This window comes from Hesperophylax consimilis, chromosome 12 (assembly GCF_061612785.1).
Source record: "Hesperophylax consimilis isolate HC1 chromosome 12, BYU_Hcon_1.0, whole genome shotgun sequence".
Taxonomy (NCBI): Eukaryota; Metazoa; Arthropoda; class Insecta; order Trichoptera; family Limnephilidae; genus Hesperophylax; species Hesperophylax consimilis.
The window spans coordinates 12,873,070-12,885,222 of NC_142847.1; the positions used below are offsets into that span (position 1 = coordinate 12,873,070).

The 12,153-nt window shown below is 34.4% G+C and overlaps 1 protein-coding gene across 1 annotated transcript in view; it reads right to left on the reverse strand.

The window, feature by feature from the left end:
* LOC149419173 (uncharacterized) overlaps positions 1-12,153 on the reverse strand; it is a 74,254-nt gene that overhangs the window by 39,291 nt on the left and 22,810 nt on the right. The gene's annotated exons all lie outside the window — the stretch shown is intronic.

The window sequence follows — 12,153 nt, forward strand, 5'->3', positions numbered from 1 at the left end:
CTAATTAGCCAGGTACCTCCCCACCTTCCTCCTCCTCATCTCAATCCCCTCCTTACTGATCTCACTGCTTCCAAACGGTTGGGCCTCTTGTGTATTCGCGTAAAAAAATCCAAAAATAACAGCGGAGCATGTCTAGAGTTCCATTGTTACCTCTTTTCTGTCATATATTATGTCTATAAAAAGAAGGAAGAGAAGGTAGGCACAACAGAGCTCTAAGCTGTATAATTTGGTTCCCGTCCCACTGCAGCGCTTCCACTTGTTCCCTGTGCTTTTGCATTATAGTCACGCACAGCATCGCTTTAGAGCGGCTGGAAGATCAAAACTTACTTGTACTATCTTATTTTGGTAATACAAGATTATCCAATTATAATCCAGGGGAAGATTGAAGTACATTAAAGACGTAATGGAGGGAAAGTTTGAATTCGAAGTACGTGACTGGTACGAATACAATTATAAATTATTTCAGTTATTCCGGACTGCAGCCTGCAGCGACACTATCTACAGAGATCGTGATTCATCGCATAACTTCCTCATGGGTGTGATTTACCACAAATAAATTCTACTAGATGCCAAAGTAAATAATAATAGTGAACACACAAATACATAATTTTTGTTTTGAGAGAATATAATAAATAAGCAAGACAAATTTATGGACACAATTGTAGGAAAAAGGTCCATATATAATAATATGAACCTTCCCATGAACTGATTTAAATATACTGTACAAGTTTGTTAAAAAAAACCATGACAAATCATAACATGCAAAATACAAATAACTCAAATCTAAAATCATGTCCACATTTCATAAAGACATATCACCAAATTTATACCCAGCTCAAATTGAAAATAACATCACCATGGGAGACCACATTCATGTTTATATCTTCTGTTCTACCTCGAAAAATGCCACGGTGTTTTTTTTGGCAAAATAAATAACAATATAATATGAAATATTTGCTTGATTTTACATTTGATTTTTAGATGGAAAGAGAAACAACACGAGATTCAACCCTGCGGGGATTATTTAAATTGAAAAACATTTCAATATTATTTGTCTGCAAAATTTTTATTTTCATTGGAGTTTGTTGGTGTAGTTTGATTTGACTCGATTGTTTTCATTCACTTACGCAATTTGAACGAATTCATATTCGAGGGTGTGATTTATTCATCATTTTGCTTTTTTCATTCTTCTGTGTCTCTTAAAATCTTCGGCACTAAATCAAGACATAAGTTATTAAGCTAATTGTGGTTGTTTATTTCCAGTAGTAGTAAAAACGGAAAATTGGTGATTGTACAGTGTACACTATACAATATCACACAGAAAAGTAGAAAAAACGAATCGAGCATTTACAAAAAAAATGATTTTTTAACTTTTTCCCTTTCGTAGGAAACTGAAAATTTAAAATTTTTTTAAGCATATAAGACAATAAACAACTAAAAATATTTTGCCATTGATATGAGCATTTCTTCAGCATTTTATTTAGATTTTTTATGAAAATGAATGATCTTTTTTTGATTTCTGTGTTGGAATCCGCTTTCTAATCCATGGATTAATTGACTCTAATTGCAAAGAAATTGCTGCGGTTTCCCTGGGAATGAAAAGGCCAATTCATTGGCGAAAGATGGAGTAGTTTTTGGAGATGAAATTTTTATAAAATTGAAAGAAAACCTGATTTCCACCTGGCAGAATCATTGGGATGAGTCTAGTAAGACAAAAAGCAATAATTTTTCCATAATGCAGCCAACGATTCCTTCAAAATGGTTTTCTAGACTCTCCATCAACAAATTCACAACATCCTCCATTATCCGGATTAATACGGATAGGGCGTTGCTGCTATAATGTTCACTTGACAAAAATTCAAATTAAGAATTCTGCCATGTGCGAATGTCGTCGTGATGAAGACATTTTTTTCAGTTTCCCTATAAACAATTCATATAAAAATTCCCTGTCTTGATTAGTATGTGTATTTTGCCCCCCTACAACATGGCATATGTTGTCTCTGTCGATAAACGTGTATATAAAGTCATAAATAGTTTCCTTAAAAATAACGCCATCAATTTGCAATTGTATTTGTGCATTATGTATTTAAAGAATTAAAAAAACGTAATTAAACGTTAAAATCTCGTTTTTTGTGTGTTTAGTGTACTTTAGATATATCATGTAGTGTAGGTATTTGTATTTATTACTTTATTTTAACCCACACTCACAAATTTTCCACAATCGCATCAACTTGACACTGACTAGAACACTTCTTTGGGGTGAAAATCCATTAAAAAAATGTATGTACTGGATATCTAAATATTACGCCCACTGCTAATATATTCCTAATTGCCTATTCGTGTGTTTATTGTTTGTGTTTGAGCGTTCAAACCGAACGTATACGACTTGTGTCATGAAAAACGAGGGCTATGTATCGATTCATAAATAAATAATTCGTCATAAAAACTTATCAAAAAAAAAAAAACTTATTTTATTATTTATTTATTTTTGTTAATAGTTTTAGTAGCGAATTTCGTCTACGATTTGGATTCTTGCATAATATCCCACCCAATCTTCCATTAAAAAAAGAACACCGATGAAATAAATACGGTCCAAAAATCTGTTTTCTTTTTGAAAAAATATGCAACATATATAATGATATCACGTATGATTTTCTTTGCAAAAAAAATATATATGTGTTTGTTTCAATGTTCGATAACTCACGATGCAAACAACGTTGCAAGCTGAAAATACTTTCATTGACCTAGAAAATTCAAGCGGAAAAGCTCTGCAATTTTATAACTTTAAAAATTAAACAAATTTTTTAATATTTTTAATTTTTTTAATTTTTTAATTTTTTAATTTAAAATGATTTAAAGATGCATTCACTAAGCGAAACCGGTCGGTTATAGAGAGTTAAATAAATTAAAAATAGTGGCTATAAACAGTTATAATGTTATTTATTTTTATTTATATTTATATTATCAAATTTTACGTTAGTATAAAAGCCCTGACGAAGCTTGTGATAAGCGATACCTGGTTGGCTGTCATTTATTAATTCAATGAAATTGTGATTAAAGTGAAAAAAAACCTTTTTTTTCGTTTAAATATTTTTAGAAGTTCATTTGTTACATATTATTTGAGCATATTGGATTAAAAATCAAATACAAATTGTTATTTTCTTATACTTTAGTGAGAGGTAAGAGTCCATCACGGTAGTCGTTTATTTTTGATAGCTCCATTCTTTTCGGTGCCAAATTGCCCACCCTTCAGGAGCTCCGTTGTAAATTAGGTCAAAGAGCTTTCGATAGCTTTTCCTCCCATCTTTCAACGTTCAGGTTTCGAGTGCCACTATATATGTTGCGGGGTTTCAATTTACTGGGGGCTTAGACATAATTAAAATTTGATATGATTGGTAATTTTGAGTCTTCATGATAATAATTACTGGAGGGTGAAACACATAGTATCGGTCACAATAAATTCACAATCAATTTCTGATATTTCATCAAATATAAATACATTTAGATATACAAAGAAAACAAAACACAGTGTAGCCATTACTTATATTGGAATTATTTATTTCTCTCGTTTGACATGGAAAGGTTTTGTGATACATAAGTATTAGCTTAATTGCTAAATATAAATTTATTGCTTTACTACGTGTAAGACGTAATACAAAATTTATTTCATTTATGTAATTTTCTACATTAGCTGCATTTTTTTAACAATAACTCCACACAGGAGGTCCAGAGTAAAATAATTTCCCCTAATAACCTATGTCATCTTTGGGGATGCTGTGAAGAGGGTCTTTTTAAATGAATGTGAGGAAATTCTGGGAAGGAAAAAGTATGAGAGGTGGATAGGAATCTGAGGATCAGTATGTCCAAGAATGACGGACGTATCAGTCAATCCCTCCTATAACGGTGCAAGGCGAGAGAGTCCGGCTGGAGGGGTCTCCCTAAACCATCCTATCCCGATCTGGCTCGCCACGCAGCTGGTGTGCGGATAATTCACCGTCGATACCTGGACAACTCTCACCCCATAAACCCGGGCACCCCTGCTGAGTCACCAAACGTAGCGAACCACTTGGGGTGACCTATGGCAGGGGTGTTGGTTATCTAATGAATCGTTTCCGGAGCGATGGTACACATAACCACCTCCAAAAAAATGGACATATTATGAACATCGAAACATTGCTTTAGCCATTTTTTTGTCCAAGTACCTACTTACCCTTCCCCACCCCTCACTTACACAACATACTCTAATTGGGAATACCTTAGTCCCATTGGCTCCGGGCAGTTAGGCATCATGCGGCATTCATGTATTAGAAAAAGAACTAAACTCTATGTACAGAGACAAGAGACTAACAGCAAAATTTTGATTTGATCGCAAACCACCTTATTTGTAATCTTTTCAGTAGAACGATAATTCAGGAAAAGCATTGCAACCAATTTCGACTAAAGCTGTTTCTAGTCATTGTAATGGGCCTTTTGTGGCTTATTTATGTATATGCACCTTGAAGAAACGTTCCTAAATCACGAAGGGGGATGCTTTCATAGAAGGAGATAAGGGATTATTGTCTATGCGGAATTTCAGGCGCTTTCACAGTGAAAAATTCACCCATCAATTTATATTATGTTTAATTTAAGTTAACACGAACATTTAAATGATGTGAATACCGTTTAAGATATCCAATTATCTGAAGCCAGCCAGACCATGGCGTGGCCAATTTTTGAAATATATTTATGAGGGTGAAGGGATGGGAAAGAGAAAGTTTGGAAAATATTTAGCTCTTTATATCTGGTATTTATTAAAAATCTGGTAAAATTTTCATATTCCTGTTTAAAACGGGACTGCAGCCTTTTAAAGAATGAATTGACAGATTTACTAACAAAGCAACAGTAAAACGCGAATATGTTATGAGGACAGTGGAACGCGGGTTCATAAAAATACTAATATTGTCGTATTTCGTAATTATATTTATCAGGAAAAGAACACCTTTATGAATTCGTGTTCCGATATGTTCTGAATGGACCCATATTTTATCAAGAAATGGATTTCCATCACGTTTTTAACAGGATTTCAATAAATCAGGCATACTCATTTTCTCCGTGCGCGTAGCGAATTGTCAACCCTGGAACGAGATGCACATATACAATATATTATTTTCTTCAATTTTTGCATTTTATTTAAAATCTATTTTAATGTTCAAGAAATAATTATATAGTGATTTATTTTTATGGTACTATGCCATGTTGCCCTACCTCCCTCTTTAGTCAACGTTTCCGTCAGCTTTAAAGTTAACGCTGCCTCAAACATTGCCTAAGAAGGAGGTAGTGCAACACGGCATAATACCCCAAAAATAAATAACGATAATACTTAATGGCCGCGAAAATCTGAAATCTGAAATAAAATCAATTTAAAAAATCTTGAAGGATTATAATTTGTTTTTTTTTGCGATTGAGGAAAGGAACGGGCTCACGCTTTTATTAAATTTAATGCGCAAGACATGATTTGAGATTTTCACCGCCAAAAGTATTATCGTTATCATGTTTTTGATTATTATGCCGTGCTGCCCGTTGTCCTTCTTTAGCCAACGTTTCGGATAGCGTTACAGAGTCCATCTGCCATTCTGCCCTAATGATGGTCACTGTAACGTTCGAAACGTTGGCCAAAAACGGAGGAAGCGTAACATGGCATAATCATCCAAAAATTAATCACGATAACAAAGCGCAGCACCTTTATACTGAAATCTGAAAGTATCATTATCTTAATGACTGTAAAGTTTACGATTGTTGTAAACGGAAGTGGTGCCCTCTGTTGCTTTAAAAAAGAATCGTTGAAGTTTTCATACAGAATCCCCGATGAAAAATGGGCGTTTTTCTCTGCTAGTTGTGAGATTATTCTTCATAAAACAGCTTTTGTTTTTTTTTCACAGAAAACATTTTGGGAACATTTTCCAAATCGAGATTTCTTTAAAAAAATGTTAATATAGTAGACACCAAGATACTTCTATAATAACTAACTAATGCCAGGTCTAACAGTTCGAGAATCATTATTGAGAAACGGAAACAGATTTCTACTACATTTTGTAATTTTATGTAGCCTTTTGGTTTTGCATAATTCACGTATTTGCTGTGAAATCTCACTCGGGCCCTGGGACAAAAAGCAATTGAAGTCGTATTGAGTAAGGCCAGCGCCACACTTGATGGAAATTCCGTCGCGTAACTTCCGCGGGAGTCAATCCGTTACCATACGTTGCAGCCACACTGAATATTCAGTGGCGGATTATCAGTCCACTGCCAACGCTTATACGGTGTGGTCGTAATGGATCCGATAGAAGTGGTAGCTATTTATGAGGCATTAGAAGAAGAAAGAAAAAGAAAGCGTAAATATTGGGTTCATCCCATAAATACTCTTCGACTAGAAATTGGGCAATTTCATACCTTGTATATGCAACTAAGACATTATCCATTATAATTTTGCTACAGAGATAGTAAAAACAACATGTGTTCTTCATAACTTTGTACGGAGACGAGACGGTTTGAACTGCAACGACGAATTGTTAACTTCTGATCTACCTACATTACCAAACTGTAATACATCTAGACTCTCTAATGCCATAAATACGAGAGAATTATTTAAAAAATATTTTATGGAAAAAGGTAAACTGGAGTGGCAACATAATTTCATTTAGGTAGGGTGACTGATAAAGTTATTGTTATTAGTTATTTAGTTTCAATTTGTACATGCATACGAGTACTTATAATTACTTATACCTATGGCATATTAATAAAGTGATAAATTCACCAATTTCTCGCTGTTTTGTTTCTATTTCACTATCCCAATTGTCGTAAAATAATATTGCAATCTCTTCGTTCTTTCTTCGTCCCAAAGGCAAACTCTATTTTTCACTTCGATAATAAATCGTTCAGTGTCGAACATCCTGTGCGTGTTCGACACTCGCGTCGTTCGTCGTCGCCGCGTGTTATCCACCGAATGTGGCGCGATGCATACAAATACATGGAATGCGACGTTGCCGATCTTCCGCCGACGGAAGATCGGTGCGCGGAGGACGGAGCAGACGCGAGAGTCGGCGGTCCGTCACGGAGCGACCGATCGTCCGCGACGGAACGACCGATCTTCCGCGTAGTGTGCCCGCTATTTGTAATTTATATGCAATTACATGTATTGGCGTTCCGTCGCGAAAGATCCGCGACGGATATTCCGTCAAGTGTGGCGCTAGCCTTAGTCGTTAAGTCATTAGCTATCTAATCGTTAGTTTTATCGTAGTCTATGTGCATAGTTTCCTTTTACCCTTGACTGATTATTTTTCAGCAAATTATTTCAAATTTAATGCAGAAAACTATTTTATGGATCGTATTAAAATTTAGAAAGCTTTGAGATTCATTACCTGCAGTTTCAGTGATACCAACGATCTTCAATTAATAAAGTTAAAAGAATGTCACTTGTATAAACACTATTAGTTACCTGCCTAGCAAAACAAAGCTTTGTGCTTGTAAAGAATCTAAGATTAAATAGAATATCTTCTCGGAAAGGTATTGCCGTCAAAATTTTCATATTATCCTAAAAAAATCTATTCTTTCCTCAACTTAGCTATTTTTACCTGACGACACGTATTCCAATATTGGCCCAATATAAAAGAAGCCCTTATCCAATTTCTCAAAACACACAAATGTTGTATCATTAGACTCTACGTCGTAGTCTGAAGAAACACGTAGGGATAATAGGGTCCTTGTGTCTACGGCGTAGAGCAGGGATTAATAAACAGTGAACCACGGACCCGTTTTAGACATAATTTTATTATAATGCAACTTGATGTTTTCCCTTTGGAATAGCGCAAGCGTATTACTCGTGCGAAAATTGTCCTACTGGTATCAAACTCCGCAGAGACATCGAAACTTGCCGAAGTTGTTAGCCGAATGTTGTGTACTTGCTATCTTAAAATATGTAATTCCATACAATCACAAAGCTTTGTTTTGCTAGCCAGGTAGTTGTTAACATTCGGCTAACACCTTTGGCAAGTTTCGCAGAGACGTCGAAACTTGCTGAAGTTGTTAGCCGAATGTTGTGTACTTGCTATCTTAAAATATGTAATTCTATACAATCACAAAGCTTTGTTTTGCTAGCCAGGTAGTTGTTAACATTCGGCTAACACCTTTGGCAAGTTTCGCAGAGACGTCGAAACTTGCCGAAGTTGTTAGCCAAATGTTGTGTACTTGCTATCTTAAAATATGTAATTCTATACAATCACAAAGTTTTGTTTTGCTAGCCAGGTAGTTGTTAACATTCGGCTAACACCTTTGGCAAGTTTCGCAGAGACGTCGAAACTTGCCGAAGTTGTCTTCCCTCTCACCCAACGGCTTCAAATTGTTCTCAAATATCTCCGTCCAGGGCTTTTTAGGTTCATGACTTCGATCATCTTGCGTCTGTCTATAGTGCTGAAGCGTCTTTTGTATGCACCTTAACAGTTAATGACGTAACCGAAACTGCATACGATTTATGCAGGTTTAAATGAACTTGAATATGGCCTGCAAAACTTTAGACGAAACGAAATGGTATTTATTGTAATTAGGTGATAGTATGTGTGTAAAGATAATATTGAAAGAAAAAATCACTTACCATTGTACCATATCTGCTAAGAAGATTATATAATTCCACCGTGTTACGTCAAGGTAATCCAAACGATATTATGTACAGAAATAACTTCAACAATGTTCCTCCACGATAGTCAAATTCCTACTTCTTATTTAAAAAACGAAATTATACACACGAACAACACCAACATCTTGCTTCCAAGCATAAATCAAATTCTATAGATTGATAACTTCGAGATTTTTGTATGAAACAAATTTGTCCTTAAAAACCATAGATATGCAAATATAATAGATAGTAAAATTCGCATTCGTAGCCTACTTATTATACTGTACACCAATGAAAAACTTTGAAAGTTTATTCCATAGATTTTCAGAGTTATTCATTGGTGGATATAGTTAAATAGGTAATATAGGTAAACACATGACGTCACAATATTTCGGTTCAAATTTTCGATCGGAGTTGTACCCCCTGCTTGCAAGATAGTCGGAATCCTTCTTCTGTTTTCGAAAACAACAAACTCACGAACTTGCACTATTTTCTAGCAAATGTTCGAAATTTCAAATATGGAAAGTTATTTGAAATTTCTATGCTCGGGGAAAATAAAAACTGGACAAAACGACATTCAGGTAGGAACCATTAGAAGCATATTTTTATTTCAAGACCAAACAGGGTACATCTATGAGTTTATATAATAAACAAGGTTTATAATCCCTGGCGTAGAGGCAGGTAGGTGGAAAAATAATAATATAGAGACATCGTATGCATGTCCACAAGTTATATAAGTTTGTTATATTCGATTTATATTATATATTCGTTAACCTTGTCAGTCACCTTGTTCATGTTTTATACATTGCTGTACCTAAACATCGTCACAATTTGAAGAACCCACCAACAATCTTTCCACGACGATATATGTATTTTTATTGCTTCCAAACATGCAAGCCGTAAAAAATGTCCCAATAATATATGTTTGAATAAAAAGTAGAATGATACACAATACTTATTATGCAAACAAACTAATTTATTCAACACAAATATTATTTAAATTTTTGCATGCGAGGTGAATTTTGTAACTTATTATTTTACGGTGAAATGTGATGTCAATTGTGTGGTAAAATAAGGAAAATGCGCTAGAGGGTCAGATACTCTTAGTATCACCCCGAAGAGACACAACGGTTCAGAATCGAAACAATCAATACGATTCCTACGAGGAGAGTGCATTTAAAAATTTAAAATTCCTAAAAATTACTTATTAATACGGGCAACGAACCTTCAATTACCTTGTATCCACTATATTTAATACGATGCCAATGCATATAAAAAGTGAATGAAATTGCATCATTGAACTAAACACAATGCAGAAAAATAGGTCAAGATTTTATATATTGATAATATCTATAAAATGGTTGAATCAATTTGTGCTAAATATCCTAATACTAAACTACTTCTAGTTGGTGATTACAATCTGCCACATTATGATTGGTGTAATATGAATTCTGTCAATTCTTGTTCTAATGTTAATATTCGTGTTATTAGAGATATGGCACTGTTCTTAGGTCTAACACAGTGTAATAATGTTCATAATATAGGAGGTCGTACGTTGGATTTGGCACTGTCAAATGTGTCTGACATCTGTGTTGTGAGAAGTACCGAAATTCTATTACCTGTCGATGTTTACCATCCACCACTAGAAATATGCATGTCTAATCTTAAACCAATTCCTATCGTAAAAAAGGTAGTAGAAACTCGAAATTTCAAAAAAGCTGACTATGTTAAAATTTCAAATTTCCTTAAACAGACTGACTGGTCATTCTTTGATAGCGACGATGATATTAATGTACACCTTAAAAAATTTTACTTCATCGTTAATTCTGCAATTGAACAATTTGTTCCTTTAACGACTTACAGAGAAACTCTATACCCAAAATGGTTCTCAAAAGACCTGATAGACTTAATTTACCTTAAAAAATTATCTCATAAGAGATTCAAACAAAGTCGCCTGGCCATCGATTATACTGCGTTTCAAAAATTGAGGGCAGAGTGCAATAAGCTCTCCGCAAAATGTTACAAAAATTACATTAGTGATGTCGAAGGCTCTATCATGGACGACTCAAATTTCTTTTGGAAATATGTTAAATCCCAAAAAGAAAATGGTACTTACATACCTAGTAGTGTGTCATTCGATTCTAAATTATCCCAAAATCTTCAGGAAACTGTTAATCTTTTTGCTGATTTTTTTAGCGGCGTTTACATTAATGCAAGTGAAGACAGCAATATTTCGTGCTTTGATTTGGTTGAAACTCTTGATATATCTGTCTGTAATGTAACCATAGACGATATTATATCTAAGCTGAAGAGTCTTGATTCCCGAAAATCCGCAGGACCTGATAATGTTCCGCCCAGGTTTTTAGTAAATTGTATGCATACATTGTCATATCCTATTCATAAGTTATTTACAAAGTCACTCTCATCAGGTGTATTCCCGGACCTTTGGAAGTTTAGTCTTTTAACGCCCATTTTCAAAAAAGGTAATAAGAGCGAAGTAACAAATTATAGGCCAATATGTATAATGTCTACTTTACCCAAACTTTTTGAAAGCCTAGTACTAGATAAGTTGATATCCCGAATCAATCGAACCATCTCTCCCCTTCAACATGGATTCATTAAAGGTAGATCTACTCTTACCAATTTGATATTGTACACGAATGATATTGTTAATGCCCTTAATGCATCACATCAAACTGATTCCATATATACTGACTTCAGTAAGGCATTTGATAAAGTAAACCACAAAATATTATTACGTAAACTAAAATTGTTGGGAATAAGAGGGAGTATGTTGGAATGGTTTAAGAGTTATCTATTAGGAAGGTACTTAGCAGTCAAGATAGATTCGTTTACTTCTTATACATTTGCTGCCTCGAGCGGAGTACCACAGGGATCTCACTTGGGCCCAATATTATTTTGTTTGTTTATCAATGATATTGTTAATATTTTTACTAATGTTAAAGTCCTGTTATTTGCCGACGATCTGAAGATATACAGAATAATCAAAGACGATGACGATCGCGCAATTTTGCAGTTGAACCTTAATAAACTATGTGCGTGGTGTTCTGTCAATGATTTGCAACTAAATTTAGGTAAATGCCAGATTATCAGTTTTTACAAAGGCAAAAATCCACTTAATTTTTCCTACTTTATGAATGGTGCTAATCTTCTTCGTGTATCACAGATTCGTGATCTTGGTGTTATATTCCACGAGAGTCTACAGTTTAACGAACACATCGATGAAATAACAAGCGATGCGATGAGAATACTAGGTTTTATTTTGAGAATGGGAGCAAATTTTAAAAGTATGTCAACATTAAAACATCTGTATTGCTCGTTAGTACGAAGCAAATTAGAATACAATTCCACCGTATGGTCACCGTACTACAAGGTCCATTCTCAATCATTAGAAAAGGTACAAAATAAATTCCTTCGGTACATTAATTTTAAAATGAAAATTCCAATCGAATTTATAAATTACAATAACTTGCTTGCTGAAACTAAAC